We start from the raw sequence: 20,781 nt of genomic DNA, 5'->3' as shown, positions 1-20,781 counted from the left end.
GAACCTTGCAACGTAGCTGTAATTAAGGTTCCTCTTTCCCATGTGCATCACTTTGCACTTGCTCAAATGAAACCTCATCTGCCATCTAGACGCCTAGTCTCATAAGGTACTCTTGTAATTTTTCACAATCCTCCTGCGATTTAACGACTTTGAATAACTTTGTGTTGTCAGCAAATTTAATTACCTCACTAGTTACTCCCATCTCTTTATAAATATGTTAATAAACAGTGGTTCCAGCACAGACCCCTGGGGGAACCCCACTAACAACCCTTCTCCATTGAGAATACTGACCATTTAACCCTACTCTTTGTTTTCTATCTTTTAACCAGTTTTTAATCCACAATAGGACAGTACCTCCTATCCCGTGACTTTCCAATTTCCTCTGGAGTCTTTCATGAGGTACTTTGTCAAACGCCTTCTGAAAATCCAGATACATAATATCAACCAGCTCCCCTTTATCCACATGTGTGTTCACCCCTTCAAAGAAATGTAATAGATTGGTGAGGCAAGATTTCCCTTCCGGTCCAGGAGATTTGCTACTCTTCAATTTGTAGAACTGCCCCATTACATCCTCCCAGGTTTATAAATAATTCATTCAGTTTCTCCGACTCGTCAGCTTCGAATACCATTCTGGCAGCGGTATCTCTCCCAAATCTTCCTTGGTGAAGACCAAAGCAAAGAATTAATTTAATCTCTCAGCTACGGCTTTGTCTTCCCTTTTACCCCTCGGTCATCTAGCGGTCCAACCGATTCTTTTGCTGGCTTCTTGCTTTTAATATACCTTTAAAAAAAATTTACTATGTGTTTTTGCCTCCAACGCCATCTTTTTTTTCGAAGTCCCTCTTAGCCTTCCTTATCGGCACTTTGCATTTGAATTGACATTCCTTATGCTGTTTCTTATTATTTTCACTCGGTTCCTTCTTCCATTTTCTGAAGGATTTTCACCTTTTAACCATGCCAGCTGTTGTTTGGTCTTCCGTCCTCCTTTTTTAATACATGGAATATATTTGGCCTGGGCTTTCATGATGGTGTTTTTGAACAGCATCCACGCCTGACATAAATATTTGACCTTCACAGTCGCTCCTCTGTTTTTTTTTTTCACCGTTCTTCTCATTTTATCATAGTCTCCTTTTTGAAAGTTAAACACTAAAGTATTTGATTTCCTATGTATACTTCAAAGCTAATATCAAATCAGATCATATTATGATCACTGTTATCAAGCGGCCCCAGCACCACTACCTCCCGCACCAGATCATGCGCTCCACTAAGGAATAGGTCTAGAATTTTCCTTCTCTCATCGGCTCCTGTACCAGCTGCTCCATAAAGCAGTCCTTGATTTCGTCAAGAAATTTTATCCTCCCTTGCATGCCCTGATATTACATTTACCCAGTTGATATTGGGGTAATTGAAATCACTCAGAACTAAATAGAAATTCTACAACAATTTATTCTGTATCTGGAGAGTTAAATATTATTCACTAACAAATTAGTGGAGAAAAAGACCTCAGTACGAATCAGAGACACCCTAATTTGAGTGATATTGAGTTCTACAGATTCCTTATTTTCTGAGTGGTAATTGAAATCACCCATTATTATTGTGTTGCCCAGTTTGTTTGCGTCCCTAATTTCCTTTAACATTTCTGCATCTGTCTGTTCATCCTAGCCAGGCAGACGGTAGTACACTCCTACCTTTACACATGATGTATTTAAACAACCAAGCTAAAATTTCTTCAAGACAATCTGAAGTTTAAAACATTACTATAGAAACAATTTTGTTAAAAAAGCAATGATTTTTTCCAGAGAAGTGTGTTCAATAATGGCAAGCCTATTATCTACTTTCAGTCAGCTGTGCAGTCAACAAAGTTGTCAGCTTAATTTGCAGGTATTGAACACAGTTTCTCTTTGCTTCTTGTGTTCTACAATTCCCTCTTTAGCACCAACACCCCTCAGGTTTTTCCTCTCCCTTCAGGTCCCACCTTTCCTCTAATCTCATCATCTTCCCTTATCCTATGGTTATTCTCTCCTCCTCTCTCTTCAACCCTATCCCTTTCCTCATGCTGTGCTCCTTCACCCTGCCCTTTTTCTCCTTTCTAATCCCCACACTTTCCTTATATTTCACCCCCATTCTGCTCCTCTGTTGTTTCCTCTTATTTAACCCAATCCCTTCCCTTTTGTTCTGCCCCCTTACCCATGCCTTCCATTTTCTGGAGCTTGGCCATTCTTTACCATGGTTCCGGCTGGCTCTTTAATACCACCGCTCTGCCTTATCAATGCTTTGCCCTAAATAGCTGGAGTGAAACCCTATCATCTGTTGGTGCATTCACAAATAGATGTGCATGGTGAAGCCTCCCCAATAGGCACTATCATTTAAGCAAAATGTGCCTAAAATCTCAAGGGTTCTCAAATATTGTGTAGAAAACCTTCCTCTGTCTCTTATCAGAACAGTCAGTCTTAAAGCTTCTCAAATATCTGAAGAATACACCATTTCAATTTGAAAACAATCACAACTAATCACTGTTTTTTTTATACTATGTGCATTATATCTTAACTGTGGAGATTTTTTCTAAAACATTTTATTTTTTAATTTTATAATTTTTATTTTCTCAAAATTTTCCAATTAATAAAATAAATAATCAAGTTGTCTCTTTTTTTCTTCAGGAAATAGAATTTTAAAGAGGGGAAAGCCTTTATATGTCAGCAGTCTGCATATTGTTGTATTCACAGACTTGCTGAACAACCTCTTCATTGGCAAAAACTCCCCTGTTTTGTATTCTTTTCCTCTTTTCTTATCTTGAACTTTAATGAGTATAGCTTCTACGGTATAGCTTAGATTTTGCAATCTTTCACTTCAATATTGCAATAATATTTATCAATATCAATGTCACAACGTCAAAATATACAACTTATTTTTGACTTATTTTCTCATGCTGGTCTATGTCTCCAGGTCCCATTTTGCCCATAAACATCAACGGGCTTCCTCAGGGGAAAACCATATTGATATCTAAAATTCCGCTTGCTTTTCTTATCAATCTATACTTCATGTAGCGACTTGTGCTGTTGTTGTTTCTTCTTTCTTATTGATCTAAGTAAAACTGTTCAAGACTTGCAAGCCCTGATGTTTGAGGAAAACTTGGATATTGTTGCTATTACAGAGATGTGGTTCAATGATTCCCATGAATGGGATGTGACCATACCGGGCTATAATCTTTTCAGGAAGGATAGAGAGGGCCAAAGAGGTGGAGGAGTGGCTCTGTATGTGAGAGACAATATCAGAGCATCTGAAATTCGGGGAGCCTAGGGAAATGAAGAAACTGTATGGATTGTTCTGGAAAGAGAAAATAGAACCTTCATCCACTCGGGGGTTATCTACAGACCGGCACAAATGGAGAAGCTAGACAAGGATCTGATAGAAGATATTCAAAAGATTGGTATGAAAAGGAAGGTGCTACTGTTGGGAGATTTCAACTTGTCTGATGTGGATTGGAATGCCCCATCTACAGAATCGTAAAGAAGTAGGGAGATTGTCAAAGTGCCTTGCTCAGACAAATGGTGACGGAACCCATGAGGGAAGGGTCGATGCTGGATCTAGTGCTCCCGAATGGAGGAAGAGTTTCCAGTATCCGGGTGGGTGCCCACCTATGTATAGTGATCATCACAACATATGGTTTGATATAAGAGCAAAGGCGGAGTGAGGATGCACAAAACAAAGTACAGGATTTCAGACATACTTATTTTGATAAAATGGGGGAATACCTGAAGAAGGAGCTGTTGGCATGGGAAGGCATAGGATAAGTGGAAAATCAGTGGTCAAAGCTAAAGGCTGCTATAAATATGGCAACTGATCTTTATGAAAGGAAAGTAAACAAAAACAAGAGAAACAGGAAGCCTATGTGGTTCTCCAAACAAGTAGCTGAAAAAATAAGAGGCAAAGGCTTTGTTCAAGAAATGCAAAAGAACACAATGAGAGGATTACGGAAAAGATTATCGGATTAAACTCAAAGAAGTGAAGAGGGAAATACGGCTAGCAAAAGCGCAAGTGGAAGAAAATATGGCTAAAGATGTAAAGAGGTGAGAAGACCTTTTGTAAGTTATTGGAGAAAGGAGAATAGATAGGAGTGGAATTGCAAAACTGAAAGATAATGAAAACGACTATGTGGAGAGTGATGAGGGTAAAGCAAACATGCAAAACAATTACTTCTCCAGGAAAAATCCTGGAGAAGGACCGCAGTTGGCTGCTGAGGGAACATCTGGGAATGGAGTGGATACTGTGCCGTTTATGGAAGAAAGAGATTATGAACAGCTTGAGAATCTGAAGGTGGACAAAGCTATGGGGCCGGATGGGATACATCCCAGGATACTAAAGGAGCTCAGAGAAGTCCTGGCGGGACCTCTTAAAGGTTTATTTAATAGATCTTTAGAGACGGGAGAGGTTCCGTGAGATTGGAGACGAGTGGGTGTGGTCCCTCTTCACAAAAGTGGAGACAGGGAAGAAGTGGGAAACTACAGACCGGTAAGTCTCACGTCAGTAGTAGGAAAAGTAATGGAGTCACTGCGGAAAGAAAGGATAGTTAATTTTCTAGAAGCCAACGGGCTAAAGGACCTGAGGCATCATGGTTTTACCAAAGGAAAATCCTGCCAAACAAATCTTATTGACTTATTTGACTGGGTGATCAAAGAACTGGATGAAGGACATGCGCTAGATGTAATCTACTTAGAATTCAGCAAAGCCTTTGATACAGTCCCCCACAGAAGATGTGTAAATAAGCTGAAAGGGCTGAACTTAGGACCAAAAGTTCCTGGCTAGAAAACTGGTTGACTGAAAGGTGGCAGAAGGTGGTGGTAAAAGGAATCTGCTTGGAAGAATGGAAGGTGAGCAGTGGAGTTCCTCAGGGGTCGGGGCTGGGTCCGATTCTGTTTAATACATTTGTGGGAGAAATTGCTGAAAGGTTTGCCTTTTTGCGGATGACACGAAGGTAGCCAATAGAGTGGATACCCAGGAGGGAGTAAAAACAATGAGAAGAGATCTCTGAAAGTTAGAAGAATTGTCGAGGGTATGGCAGTTAAAATTTAATCAAGTACTAAAGTGTGCTCCAGACAACTACTTTCTCTTAATATCCAATTTATTACAAAAACCCCTTCTTACATAATGTGTTTATTGCTTACAGAATCAGCTCATATCAGTATATATGCAAGATATTATTACAGTATTTATATACAGCATACATACATCCCATCACATAACTTTTTCCAAACTGTTCACCATATACTTATCTTGTACTGGCAAGAATTATCCCCTTTTGTGTTAACTTAGTTAAAATTTAATGCCAAGATGTGCAGAGTGATGCACTTGGGGTGCAGAAACCCAAAAGAGAGATACAGAATAGGAGGGAAGAGATTAGTAAGCTCATCACAGGAGAAAGAACTTGGGGTGTTGGTGTCCTAGGATCTAAATGTGAAGAAACAATGTGACAAGATGACAGCCATGGCCAGAAGTATGCTAGGATACAGAGAGAGGGGTATAACTAGCAGAAGAAAGGAGGAGTTGATGCCCCTCTACAAGTTGGTGAGGCCCCACTTCAGAGTATTGTGTTCAGTTTTGGAGGCCGTATCTTGCTATAGATGTAAAAAGACTGAAAGTGGTGCAAAGAAAAGCTACAGAAATGGTATGGGATTTGCAAACAGTACGAGGAGAGACTTGTCGACCTGAACATGTATACCTTGCAGGAAAGGAGAAACAGAGGTGACACGATACAGATGTTTAAATATTTCAAAGGCATTAATCCGGAGACGGGAAGGCGGTAGTACTAGAGGACTTGAATTGAGGTTGAAGGGGGCAGACTCAGGAGTATTTTTTCACGGAAAGGGTGGTGGATGCATGGAATACCCTCCCGCTGGAGGTGGTGGAGATGAAAATGGTAATGGAATTCAAAGATGCGTGGGATAAACACAAAGGAATCCTGTTTAGAAGGAATCGATCCACAGAATCTTAGCAGAGATTGGTGGGAACACCGGTAATTGGGAAACAAAACCCCAAAACGACAAGTCAAACGCGGATACAGTGGCGTTCCTAGGAGGGCTGGCACCCGGGTCGGATCGCCAATGCGCCCCCCCCCCCGGGTGCAGCGCCCCCCCCCAGCGAAAGGACACCCCTGCGAAGGAACCCACTCCCCCGCCGGGTGCACGCCGTCGGGGCGGAGGGGTGCCGCGCGCCCTTGTCCTCTGTTGTTCCATGCTTCTCTGCCTCGGAACAGGAAGTAACCTGTTCCGGGGCAGAGAAGAAGCATGGAACAACGGAGGACAGGCGCGCACGGCACCCCCCCCCCCCGGTGGCATGCACCCGGGGCGGACCGCACCCACCGCCCCCCCCCCTTGGAACGCCACTGCGCGGATATACATATAAATTATCGTATACCGTGTAAAATGAGTTTATCTTGTTGGGCAGACCGGATGGACCGTACAAGTCTTTATCTGCCGCCATTTACTATATTACTATGATGACACCTAGATCCCGTTCCTGGTTGGCAATTCCTAATGTGGAACCTTGCATCAGGTAACTATAGTTTGGGTTTTTCTTTCCCACATGCATCACTTTGCACTTGCTCACATTAAACGTCATCTACCATTTGGATGCCCAGTCTCGTAAGGTCCTCTTGTAATTTTTCACAATCCTCCTGTGATTTAACAACTTTGAATAACTTTGTGTTGTCAGCAGTGTAATTACCTCACTAGTTACTCCCATCTCTAGATCATTTATAAATGTGAAAAGCAGCGGTCCCAGCACAGACCCTGTGTAACCCCACTATCTACCCTTCTCCATTGAGAGCACTGACCATTTAACCCTATTGTGTGCTTTCTATCTTTTAGATAGAACACTACCTCCTATCCCACGACTCTCCAATTTCCTCTGGAATCTTTCATGAGGTACTTTGTCAAACGCCTTTTGAAAATCCAGATACACAATATCAACCGGCTCACCTTTATCCACATGTTTGTTCACCCCTTCAAAGAAATGTAGTAGATTGGTGAGGCAAGATTTCCCTTCACTAAATCCAGGTTGGCTTTGTCTCATTAATACGTGTAATTTCTTTCTTTATAATAGACTCTACCATTTTTCCCAGCACTGATTTCAGGCTTACCAGTCTATAATTTCCCAGACCAGCTGTGGATCCTTTTTAAAAAATTGGCATTACATTGGCCACCATCCAATCTTCCAGTATCATGCTTTATTTTAAAGATAAATTACATATTAGCAATGGTTCTTCAAGTTCATTTCTCAATTCTATCAGTACTCAGGGATGAATACCATCCAGTCCAAGCGCTTTACTAATCTTCAGTTTGTCAAATTGCATCATCACATCTTCCAGGTTTATAAAGAATTCATTTCTGGCATCAGTATCTCTCCCAAATCTTCTCTGAGTAATGGAGATGGTGGGTAAAGAACTTTAACAGTATTAAAATAAGAATAGCAGGTCAGTGGAGGGGGGTGAGTTTTTGTTTAAATCTGATATGCTATTGAATGCACAAGTGAAGGATCAAGTACTGAAGAGGTGCCATCAGTTGCTGACAAGATGACACTGATGAAACATGTGCCAAGTGACTTCCATTGAAATGTACTTTTCAATAAATGGCAACCTTGCCATGGTGAAATTACAGAATAGAACTAAGAATTTTTTTTATAAAGGATCAGCAATAGAGAACATAACAAGTATATATAAATGAATTATGGAATGCATTATAAATAATACCCAGCTGGGGTAGCGGAAGGCTGATGGACACTCACAATGGCTCATAAAGAGTAAAAGATGTTACTGGCTGTCACCTTTTGATGACTCCCCCCCCCCCCCCGCCAGACCTTTTCCATTCACACTATAATGATTCAATCACATTTACTGAAAAATGCCATCTTCAGCTCATTCTGGTCTAAGGAGAAGGAGTGGTAGCTCCAAAGGCTGGTAAAGGAGGCGGTGCTTTTAGGTGGTGTACACGTAAAAAATACCAGTTCCTTTAGGGATGTGCATTTGTAACAATATGGGACAAGTCAGACAGCATTTCCCATGGTATTTCTTGTTTTTTAACCTGAATGGCAGGATCTATACATTTTCATTTTTTCCACATAAGAACAGCATATGCTATTTAGCAGTGCAGAAAAATTTTTAAAAACTAAACAAAAAAACTTATAAACATAGGAAATGAGAATAAATTAGGGGCCCTGTTTACTAAGGTGCACTAGCTTTTTTAGCACTTGCTAAAATTTAGTGTGCACTAACCATGTAGACACCCATAGGAATATTATGGGCATCTATATGGTTAAAGCGCGCTAAAAATACTAATGCACCTCTAGCACAGCTTAGTAAACAGGGCCCTTAAATTTTTGGCATGCATGCCCCATTTGTAAATCAACATACACTTACAGGTAGCAATTTTAGTAATGTCTCTATTTGTATGCAAATATATTTGGCATCCATAGATTTTAAGGGAGCATGTTCTAGGCAGGCCTTAAACCTACATTAATATTTCCTGTTTGCAGACAAGCACAGGATGGAAGAAAATTAAAAAAAAAATTCCAAGAACTCTTGAAGTCAAATGTCGTCTAAATATAAAATGTTTTATTCTCCAATCAGAAAAACATAAACAGTTCAGATCTAGCACAGGCTGTGTTTTGGCAATGAGCCTTCTTCAGGGGTCGTAACTGTACAATGAGTAAATAAAATAACCAATAATAAGTAATAACATAACCAGTAATGAATAATTATATAAATGCATAAGCAATGAATAACCAAATATGACAATGTGTACACAGTGCATAGAGAGAGGGTATGTATAAAACTGTATACAAGATATGCATTATGGATGAATATGTAAGAAAGAATCTGGAGCAAAAGGAGAAACCTCCCTAGGCCCACCTCCTTTCCCTCTTATTTCAAGAGAAAAAGGTAAGCAAAGAAATTTCATTGAAATGAAGGGTTCCCCCAGCAGCAGGCACTGGAACTCACTTATGCCAGGAGGAGGGAGGGATTACAGAAGGGGGTGGAATAAATCAGAAAATCTTGGTGATACCGCCCAGTTGGGGAGAGGCTTCCTAGAGAGGAGCATGAGCGTATAAAGACGCATATTGAAGCAGAAGAGGGGAGAGGGATGATCGAGCCCATGGAGAGGTCCAGGGGTATCCCAGAACAAAGGAGGTTCAGGACTATGAGGAAGGTGTACCAGATGCCCAAAGCACAGAGGAGGAGGTAGAAGTTCAATATATTTAAATTCCTATAAAGGGTAGTATCACAAGTTTTAAGCAGTGCTTCAGAGACAGGAACTGAGTAATTATGAAGAAATAAGTCACACTTTTGGGGGGGGGGGTCAAGTTTTCGTTTGCTGGCAGAGTGGGATGGGTCCCAATGCATTATAAGCCTGCTGGATTGGGAGTAGAGAGTTTTGGTCTACCAGCATTTGAGCCCTTGTGAATAATTTTGGTTGTTAAACTTAAGAAAAGAGAAGGCTTGCTACCTAATGTTTTGTGTTTTTGTTGAAAGACTGAACTGTAGTAAATACATTGGGGAAATACAAGAAGTTTTCTTTTTGTTTCAAACAAAACTGTTGAGATTGGATGGCAGAGCTGGTGATGGGAGGCGGGGTTGGTGGTTGGGAGGCGGGGCTAGTGCTGGGCAGACTTCTACGGTCTGTGCCCTGAAAAAGACAGATACAAATCAAGGTAAGGTATACACAAAAAGTAGCACATATGAGTTATCTTGTTGGGCAGACTGGATGGACCGTGCAGGTCTTTTTCTGCCGTCATCTACTATGTTACTATGAATGACTGTTTAAAAAAAAACTGCCAGAAAACAGGTGTGGAAAGTTAGACTGACCCTGGTGGGGGAGGAGAGACGTTAGTGCAGGAATCTGAACTAATTTGTATATGTTTTTTCCCAAATCTTTAATGAAGGTCATGGCTGTTTTTCTTTCCTTCTCATAGGGAGAAGGAAAGGAGATGAACTAGAAAAGTAAGAGCCCCTTTATCACTGAACAGAAAAGAAGACCAAAGCATTGTTTAGAGAATCACTCACATTAATGGAAAAAGAGACTCTCGTTTGAGGACTTTTTTCTGGGGAAAATTTTTCAACTTTCTAGCACCTCCTGTTGGAATGAGAAGGAGTTGAACAGCTATTTTCTAGAGAGAAAGAAAAGTAGTTGGTGACAGTTCCCTACCTAGGAACCCTAGGATAGAGGGGAGAGTCCCTGGAGGAACCCAAATATCATTTCCTGATGAGTGGAGAATATGTCACAATACATATAACTTGGATCAAAGTATATGGTAAACTGAAGGATGATGTGTGAATAAAAATGTGAATGTAATGAGTGAGAAAAAGTGATTAAAAATAACGTGAAACAAAATCTGTGCATGAGCCATACCAGCAAGGACAGTAATAATTACAACAAAAATAAAAGGAATTGTACCCTTGAATGCAAAACCAGTAAAGAAGGGGAATCTGAAATGTTATGGAGTAGCATGATAAACAGTAGGTAATAGTGACAAATCAGGCAATATATATATATATATATATATATATAGCCTAATGTATTACCAAAAATAGACAAATTGTTCATGCAGAAGCTATATTATAGGAGTTAAAACTAACAGCTGCAAAACAGCAAAGTATATTAAACAATCCTTACTTAAATAATCTAAAATGTGAATGACTAAAAAGTGAATGGTAAATACATTTAATATTAAACCATAATACCTAAAATAGCACAGACACGTGAATAAATTGGTTACATTGTAAAAACAAGTAGCGTTATGGATATGTGAAAAACCAAACGTGTTGATATATGATGAGCCATAAATATATGTAAATTGTAAAGACTGGATACGTTATCTATATATGTAAGCAAACAGAAATAGTGCAGGCTCAAAAATTGGCAGCGTGAGTACCATCATTGAAAACCCCGAGAGTCATATAAAAGAAAAAACAAACATGTACAGAACAACTATAAAATATTGTTAGAAAACCTTGAAAGTGCTAATAAATAGCTTGAACTGCCCAGGTACAAAAAACTAAGGACTTTTACTGAGCCGCGCTAGAGGCGCCCTAAGCATTAGCATACGCTAACTGTGTAGATCCCCATAATATTCCTACTGGCATCTACAAGGTTAGCGCACGCTAATTTTTAGCACACAAAATGCTAGCATGCCTTAGTAAACAGGGCCCTTAGATTGTGAGTCCTCTAGGGACAAAGAACCTGCATATAATGTGAACAGTGCTGCATACGGCTAGTAGCGCTACAGGAATGATTAGTAGTAGTTTTGCTACACTGACGTCTGAAAATGGACATCCAAGCTCTCCACTTCTATTTCTATTCAGTGCTTGCTGAGCTGCATTACATGAATTCTTTGCTTCGGTCTTCACCTAACAAGATTTGGGAGAGACACAGGTGAGAAATGGTATTCAAAGATAAGTCGGATAAACTGAATGAAATCTCTATAAACTTGGAGGATGTAATGGTGCAATTTGACAAATTGAAGAGTAGCAAAACTCCTAGACTGGATGGTATTCATCCCCGAGTATTGATAGAATTGAAAAATGAACTTGCAGAACTATTGTTAGTAATATGTAATATATCTTTAAAATCAGAAGATTGGACAGTGGCCAATGTAAATGCAGATTAAAAAAAAAAAGGTTTCAGAGGATATCCGGGAAATTATAGACCGGTGAGAAGTTCTGAGAATAGAGGACATCTCTGTGGGTGTGACGTTATTTTATTCTGAGCTTGGTAACTTAAAGATTAGAGTTTAAAAGAGGAGTTGTAGGATATTGATAAACAGTTAGAATTTTAAAATAAAAAAGGAAGCAAACTTTATTAGCTAGTCTCCATAGCCTTTTCCCCATAGTTTTAAAACTTGAAATTTCTGCCACAGCTTAAAGATTAGGGTTTAAAAGAGGAATTGTAGGATATTGTTAAACACAGTAAGAATTTCAAAATAATTTAAAAAAGCAATTAAACTTTTATTAGCTAGTCTCCATACCCTTTTCCCCATAGTTTTAAAACTTGAAGTTTCTACCACAGCACAGAAGGGCCCAGTTCAGTCCTTGTTCCCACCCACCCGTAGCTCAACTGTTCATTTATAGTCAATTATTCTAATTAAGACAACAAGACAGGAATTTTCATTTGTCTGAATTACATTTAATTAGTTTCTAAGAAGCAAACCCTAAATAAATTACAACAGTCAAAAGATCATTATATTCATCTGATATCCCTAGTGCCATAAGAAGTTTTAATTAAACAACTCTATAATATTAAGATGCAGACAGTAGTCCAGCAGCGAGAGGGGTGCTATCCAGTCTTTTGCATTGAGTGTCACATGTATGATTATCTCCCATTTGTTGAGATGTCATATGTGTGTGCTCGATGCAAAGAGCTCCTAGCTCTCGGAGAATGAATCCGTTCTCTTGAGGACAGAGTAGCAAACTTGGGAGGAGCTGAGGGAGACTGAGAGGTACATAGAGGAGGCCTACAGGGACATTGTAGAGAAGTCCCACCTCCAATCTGACAGCCCCTGTGCCTCCTTGGAGGAGGGAAGCCTCCTAAAAGGAGAGCATCACCCTGGTGAGGCTGGAAGTAATTCTGTAGACAGGACCAGCACACCAGGGAATGTAATATCCTCTCACACCGAGGATGTGTCTCCAGGAGCTACTGCCCAGGTGGGAAGGGTTAGGACAGCTTTAGTGGGTGATTCAATTATTAGGCATGTAGATAGCTGGGTGGCTGGTGGACGTGAGGATCGCCTGGTGACTTGCCTGCCTGGTGCGAAGGTGGCGGACCTCACGTGTCGCCTAGATAGGAGTTTAGATAGTGCTGTAGAGTAGCCGGCTGTCTTAGTACATGTGGGTACCAATGACATAGGAAAATGTGGGAGAGCGGTTCTGGAAGCCAAATTTAGGCTCTTGGGTAGAAAGCTCAAATCCAGAACCTCTAGGGTAGCATTTTCTGAAGGGCTACCTGTTCCATGCGCAGGGCCCAGGGCAGAGCTCCGGAGTCTCAATTCGTGGATGAGACGGTGCAGGGAGGAGGGTTTTAGATTTGTTAGTAACTGGGCAACATTCTGGGGAAGGGGGAGCCTATTCCGAAAGGATGGGCTCCACCTTAACCAGGGTGGGACCAGGCTGCTGGCATCGGCATTTAAAAAAGAGAGAGAAGCTTTTAAACTAGAGACTGGGGGAATGCTTACTGTCGCTCAAAGATATCACCAAAACAGGGAAGAGAGGATATCCCAATAGTGAGGTTGCAAAAGAGACCGTAGTAGATCAGATGTCCTTAAATAAAAATAAATATCATACAAAAGATTGCATTTTAATACTGTCAGGTACTGAGCATGACGTAAATAGGAACAACAAACATGGTTTGAAATGTCTATTTGCAAATGCCAGAAGCCTAAGAAATAAGATCGGAGAGTTAGAATATATTGCACTAAATGAAAAATTAGATATAATAGGCATCTCTAAGACCTGGTGGAAGGAGGATAACCAGTGGGACACTGTCATACCAGGGTACAAATTATATTGTAGTGATAGGGTGGATTGAATTGGTGGAGGGGTAGCATTGTATGTTAAGGAGGGCCTTGAATCAAATAGATTGAAAATTCTGCAGGAAACAAAAAACATCTTTGAACCCCTGTGGATTGAAATTCCATGTGTAAAGGGGAAAAGGATAGTGATAGGGAGTGTACTACCATCCGCCTGACCAGGATGAACAGACGGATGTTGAAATGTTAAAGGAAATTAGGGAGGCTAACAAATTGAGCAACACTATAATAATGAGTGATTTCAATATCCTGATATTAACTGGGTAAATGTAATGTCAGGGTATGCTAGGGAGGTAAAATTCCTTGACAAAATCAAGGATTGTTTAATGGAGCAGCTGGTACAGGAGCCGACAAGAGAAGGAAAAATTCTAGACCTAGTCCTTAATGGAGGGCTTGATCTGGTGCAGGAGATAATGGTTTTGGGGTCGCTTGATAACAGTGATCATAATATGATCAGATTTGATATTAGCTTTGGAGTAAGTATAATCAGGAAATCCAATACGTTAGCGTTTAACTTTCAAAAAGGAGACTATGACAAAATGAGAAGAACGGTGAAAAATAAACTTAGAGGAGCAGCTGTGAGGGTCAAAAATTGACATCAGGCGTGGATGCTGTTCAAAAATACCATCCTGGAAGCCCAGGCCAAATATATTCCGTGTATTAAAAAAGGAGGAAGGAAGACCAAATGACAGCTGGCATGGTTAAAAAGTGAAGTGAAGGGAAGCTATTAGAGCTAAAAGAAAATCCTTCAGAAAATGGAAGAAGAAACCAAGTGAAAATAATACGAAACAGCATAAGGAATGTCAAGTCAAATGCAAAGTGCTGATAAGGAAGGCAAAGAGGGACTTTGAAAAAAAGATTGTGTTGGAGGCAAAAAGACATAGTATATTTAGGTATATTAAAAGCAAGAAGCCGGCAAAAGAATTGGTTGGACCGCTAGATGACTGAGGGGTAAAAGGAGCTATCAGGGAAGACAGTCATAGCAGGGAGATTAAATTAATTCTTTGCTTCAGCCTTCACCGAGGAAGATTTGGGAGAGATACCGGTGCCAGAAATGGTATTCGAAGCTGTGGAGTCTGAGAAACTGACTGAAATCTCTATAAACCTAGAGGATGTAATGGGGCAGTTCTACAAATTGAAGAGTAGCAAATCTCCTGGACTGGATGGTATTCATCCCAGAGTACTGATAGAATTGAAAAATGAACTGGCGGAACTATTGTTAGTAATATGTAAATTATCTTTAAAATCGAGTGTGGTATCAGAAGATTGGAGGGTAGCCCATTTAACGCCAATATTTTAAAAAGGTTCCAGAGGGGATCTGGGAAATTTATAGACAAGAGAGCCTGACGTCAGTGCCGGGCAAAATGGTAGAGACTATTATAAAGGACAAAATTACAGAGCATATTCAAAAGCATGGATTAATCAAAGCCAGCATGGATTTAGTGAAGAGAAATCTTGCTTCACCAATCTATTACATTTCTTTGAAGGGGTGAACAAACATGTGGATAAAGGTGAGCTGGTTGATACTGTGTATCTGAATTTTCAGAAGGCGTTTGACAAAGTACCTCATGAAAGACTCGAGAGGAATTTGGAAAGTCATGGGGTAGGAGGTACCGTCCTATTGTAGATTAAAAACTGGTTAAAAGAAAACAGGGAATAGTGTTAAATGGTCAGTACTCTCAATGGTGAAGGGTAGCTAGTGGAGTTCTCCAGGGTTCTGTGCTTGGACTGCTGCTTTTTAACATATTTATAAATGATCTACAGAAGGGAATAACAAGTTATGTAGTTAAATTTGCTGATGACACATTTCAAAGTTAAATTGCAAGAGGATTGTGAAAAATTACAAGAGGGCCTTACGAGACTGGGAGACCGGGCATCTAAATGGTAGATGACGTTTAATGTGAGCAAGTGTAAAGTGATGCATGTGGGAAAGAGGAAGCTGAATTATAGTTACGTAATGCAAGGTTCCACGTTAGGAGTCTACGACCATGAAAGGGATCTCGGCATCGTTGATGATATGTTGAAATCCCCCGCTGCTCAGTGTGCTACGGCGGCGGCTAAGAAAGCAAATAGAATGTTAGGTATTATTAGAAAAGGAATGGAAATCCAAGATGGCTGCGCTCTGTTAAGACGCTGTGGATCGATTTTCCTGTTATAAGAAAATGCCGAAACGACGAGGGAGAATAGCGGCTAGAGCCTCCCCGCTACCTCCCCCCTTACCTGGTCCAATTGACCGTTTCCTTCGACCACAAGGAGTTGTTCAACAAAGCGGAACGCCGCCGGTAGGGAATGCCGGCGATAGGGAGATATCGGCTTCCCCCGGCTTAGAAACCACTCTGAGCCCCGCTGCACGTACTCCGCCTCCCCAGCCGATTGGTGCGAGTTCCTTCCTCTCTGGATCGACGGGGTCCCTCCTGGAAGGTGTTAGGGGCCCGGAAGAACGTCGTGAGGAAGCTTCAATTCTATCTGAGGAGGGACTGGAGGGCAGTTTGCCCATGGAACCGCCGCGGAACGAGGGGAGAGGAGCTGAGGGACAAAGTGTGAGCCATGACCAGATGTCTGAAAGGTGTGTACTACCTAAAGAATTAGTAGTTAAACCAAGGGAAGTGACTTTAGACGCTTTATGGGATTTAGTATCTAACCTGGGACAGACTTTCTTGAAGCAGATTAATGATGTTTCACCAAAAATAAAGACTTTAGAAATTGACTTGCAAAAAAAAGAGGAAGATATCAAGGTTTTGAAAGATAAAGTTGATAAAATGGATCATAAGATTAAAAGTTTAGAAGGACTACAACCTACAATGATAAAAGACTTGACAAACCTCAGATATAAAATGGAGACTTTTGATAACTATACTAAGAACCATAATCTGAGATTTGTTAATTTTCCTAAAATACAAAATGTTGCTCCTCTTGAAATGTTGAAACGATATCTACGGGAAGTTTTGGATGTGCCGGAACAGAACCTACCACCGTTTAAAAGCTGCTCTATCTCCTTTTTAAATTCTGATGCCAGCAGCCTGGCCCCACCCTGGTTAAGGTGGAGCCCATCATTCCGGAATAGGCTCCCCTTTCCTCAGAATGTTGCCCAGTTCCTAAATCTAAAACTCTCCTTCCTGCACCATCGCCTCATCCATGCATTGAGACTTCGGAGCTCTACCTGTCTCTTGGACCTTGTGCATAGAATGGGGAGTGCTTCTGAAAATGCTACCCTAGAGATTCTGGATTTGAGCTTTCTACCTAATTGCCTAATTTGGCTTCCAGAACCTCCCTCCCATATTTTCCTATGTCATTGGTGCCCACATGTACCAGGAAAGCCGGCTCCTCCCAGCACTATCTAAAATCCTATGTAGGTGATGCGTGAAGTCCGCCACCTTCACACCAGGCAGGCAAGTGACCAGGCAGAAGCTCCTGGAGACATATCCTTGGTGCAAGAGGATATTGCATCCCCTGGTGGGCTGGTCCTGGCTACAGGATTACTTTCATCTTCACCAGGGTGACGCTGGAAGTGCAGATTGTGAGCAGTGTTCCCTCTAAAGTGCACCAGAGTCCCTGCTCAGATTCCTATTGTTGTGGGCCATACCACAATATCACAGTTTCAATCACATGGGCAGACAAGTTAACTTTGAGTCCCATGGAACTTGCCTTCCCTGTGCACTTAAAACTGATGCTGCTGCTGCACCATCCTCCATGGTTCAATCGTGCATCACAACAAATGTTCTCATGTACCAGAGAAAAAACATTAGTTGTGGAATTTTTGTACCAGTATAAGAATAATCCAGTGAGGGAGCTATACAGAAATTAAGGCAGAAAGGATACTTTCTTCAAATGTGGATTAGAGAGTAGAGCTGCGAGAGTCTTACTGGAGTACTTGTCTCTAGGTCTTTGAAATATTGGTTGCATCTGTATGTCCTCTTCCAGGGACTATGAATTAGCTTCTACATTAAAAACTTTCTACTTTGAAAGTGGGACAAGTACATAGGATCTGCAAGGAAGCAATAGTAGATGGCATGGATGGGAAGATAAGCCATATGATCTTTATCTGCCTTTATTCTTCTATGTTAGCCATAATCCATCTATGAAAATACAGTGCTATAAATATTATACTGCACCCTAGAATGCCAATATATATTAACTAGAACAAGCTGTTCTGTTGAAGATTTCTGCACAAACACTACATGGTAGCAGACTCCTTAGGTTCTGTGGCATGCAGAACATGGACAGATCCTCACCTGATACAGACTAGGTTGACCACAAAAACATGCAGACAAAAACTGAAATGGCATGCAACCCCCCCCCCCCCACCCCAAGCCAGATGCCAGACTCTGTAAGCAGTGCAATACTGATAAAACAAAAACAAACATGAGCCTGAAAATCTAGTTTATTATCTAATAATACCTCCAAAAGTTTCACAGAGGAGGCAATAGGATCACTCCAGCTAAAAGAATAGCTGTACTGGTGCTTATAGCCCATTCATGGTAGACATGAGAACTTTAGACTTGTCAGGATTAAGTTAAATCCTATTTTCCTTAAGCTAGTCTGCAATGGTGCAAAGCTGATTATTAAGATCATTAATATTCTGGCCACGCATATGGCCTATTGGGTTAAGGACCTGAACATCATCTGCATATAACTAAGATGAGAGGCCAAGTGACTGAATAAGACATGAGAGGTGCCATGTAAGATCTAGAAAGTTCAGTCTTCTAAAGAACCAAATACATTCTGTTCAAACAATATGAACAAAACCATTGCAGTACTGTGTCTGAAAGGCCAATATCTTCTAATCAGAGAAGAAGAATATAGTCCACTAAATCAAACTTGGCCAATAAATCCAGGGACAGAAGTATTGCAGATCTTTCATTGCCCAGGCTGGTTTGCATAGAGTTCTTAACTCCAATCAGTGTTGTTTCTGAATTATGGAACTGTCTAAATCCAGTTTGTTTAGGATGGAGAATATTGGATTTCTCAAGGAAGTGACTTAATTGATTTACAACAATGCTTTCAACAATTTTCGAAAGAAAAGGTAGATTTGCAATGGGCAATAGAAGGAAGAGATGGCCTTTGAGAAGAAGGATCTCTTACTTTAGGGAAAATATACACTAGTTTCCAACTTTCTGCAACAAGCCCCTGTGTCAGATTTGAGGTGATATAGAGCACCAAGACATTTTACAATCATTTAATGCAAAAGGCAGGGGATCATGGGGTGCTGAAGCAGATTTTGTATTGAGCAAAGCTTGAGTTACACATAAGTACATAAGTAATGCCACACTGGGAAAAGACCAAGGGTCCATCGAGCCCAGCATTCTGTCTACAACAGCGGCCAATCCAGGCCAAGGGCACCTGGCAAGCTTCCCAAATGTACAAACATTCTATACATGTTATTCCTGGAATTGTGGATTTTTCCCAAGTCCATTTAGTAGCAGTTTATGGACTTGTCCTTTAGGAAACCGTCTAACCCCTTTTAAAACTCTGCCAAGCTAACCGCCTTCACCACGTTCTCCGGCAACGAATTCCAGAATTTAATTACGCGTTGGGTGAAATAGATGGATTGTTAAATGCTGAAAATGTACTACATAATGATATCTACCTAGGTATCAATAGCGGAGCAGAGGAGAGACTGTGATGAGACAGGAAAAGACACATGCAATCTATCAATTTTTAAATAAAATAGTCTGCTAGACCTGAAACAGTAATTGTAGAGGCAATATAGGAAGGAATGGTAGTCATAGTAAGAGAATTCATAATTCAATACCCCCTGATATTCAAAACTGGCCAGGAACGGCACCTGGCTGGTTAAATGGTACATAACTGGCTATCCAGTGATATTCAGCAGGAATCAAGCGGCTATATCCCGCTGAATGTCCCCCGGTCAGTAGATAGCAGCTAGCTGACTATATCGGGAATATTCAGTGCTAGTTAAGCATCCAAATTTGGTCATGTGAATACCTGGTATACCTTTGGCTGGTTTGAACTTGACCGGCCAGCACTGAATATTGGCTTGGCCAGTGAAGATCAAACCAACCAAAAATAAACCAGATATTCAGTGCTAGTCACCTGAAATAGCCTGGCATTTGAATATCCTGGCTCAGCACTGACTGCAGGAGGCAGCCCGGCTACCTCCTGCCGTCTGAATATTGGCCCCATAGAGTGTGTTCTTCACAATGTGTTGCAAATCTAAACTTTGTGTTAACTGAAGGTTTTAGGTAAATTGCAAAAACTCTTTACAAAATGAAGCATTTAAGTCATTCATACTTATGTTAGAAGAATCACCTAGGATGATTGGGTTTTTGGAGTCAGTACAATGATACAATATCAGATCCTGTGGCATCCGAATAGAACTAGTAGAAGATAGAGATGGATGATAAATCAAAAGAAATCATACTGAGGGAAAGTTGCTATTTGAAATAATGACTCATGGTAAGGATGTGTTGCATGGGTGAGAAGCTGAACCTTTATGTGATTAGCAAGGACAGTGGTCAAACTACTACCTTTTCTATTTTGACGATTGACGACAAAGTTGGAATAGCCCTCTGCAGGGTTGCGTGCACTAAGTAGGCAGATTCAGAGTAAAATCCAGCTTTGTGTTATAATCAGATCATTAACAAGAAATAGTTTGCCATGGAAAGAATGACAATTCAATAGCCCCACATTCAATAGGGAAAGAGTGGCAATATTAGATGGGGTCTGTACAGGAAGCAAATGTGGAGGAGTGGCCTAGTGGTTAGGGTGGTGGACTTTGGTCCTGGGGAACTGAGGAACTGAGTTCAATTCCCAGCACAGGCAGCTCCTTGCGACTCTGGGCAAGTCACTTAACCCTCCACTGCCCCATGTAAGCCGCATTGAGCCTGCCATGAGTGGGAAAGCACGGGGTACAAATGTAACAAAAAAAAAAAATCCTACTGGAGCCAAATGCCTTACCTGACAGGAACCGTCACTCTACAAAAGGAGTGAAATATCTTTTTGCATGGGAAAAATACGTATTACACTACCACTGTGATTCCCATAACTTAATGTTTTCATATTTAAATTACCACACACAATGCTTAAATATATTAAATGTACTCATCAGTTTTCATAAGGACTTACACAAACCAAATGGCCTTATAATGTCCTCAAGGCAACTAATCATTGCATATTTTTTTTTCATTTTTTGTGCCATAACGTGCTCAATTCAAATATGCTGTCAGTATAAAACCACTTATCTTTCTT

The sequence above is a fragment of the Microcaecilia unicolor genome, chromosome 3, assembly GCF_901765095.1.
Source record: "Microcaecilia unicolor chromosome 3, aMicUni1.1, whole genome shotgun sequence".
NCBI lineage: Eukaryota > Metazoa > Chordata > Amphibia > Gymnophiona > Siphonopidae > Microcaecilia > Microcaecilia unicolor.
This window is presented reverse-complemented; position numbering follows the sequence as displayed.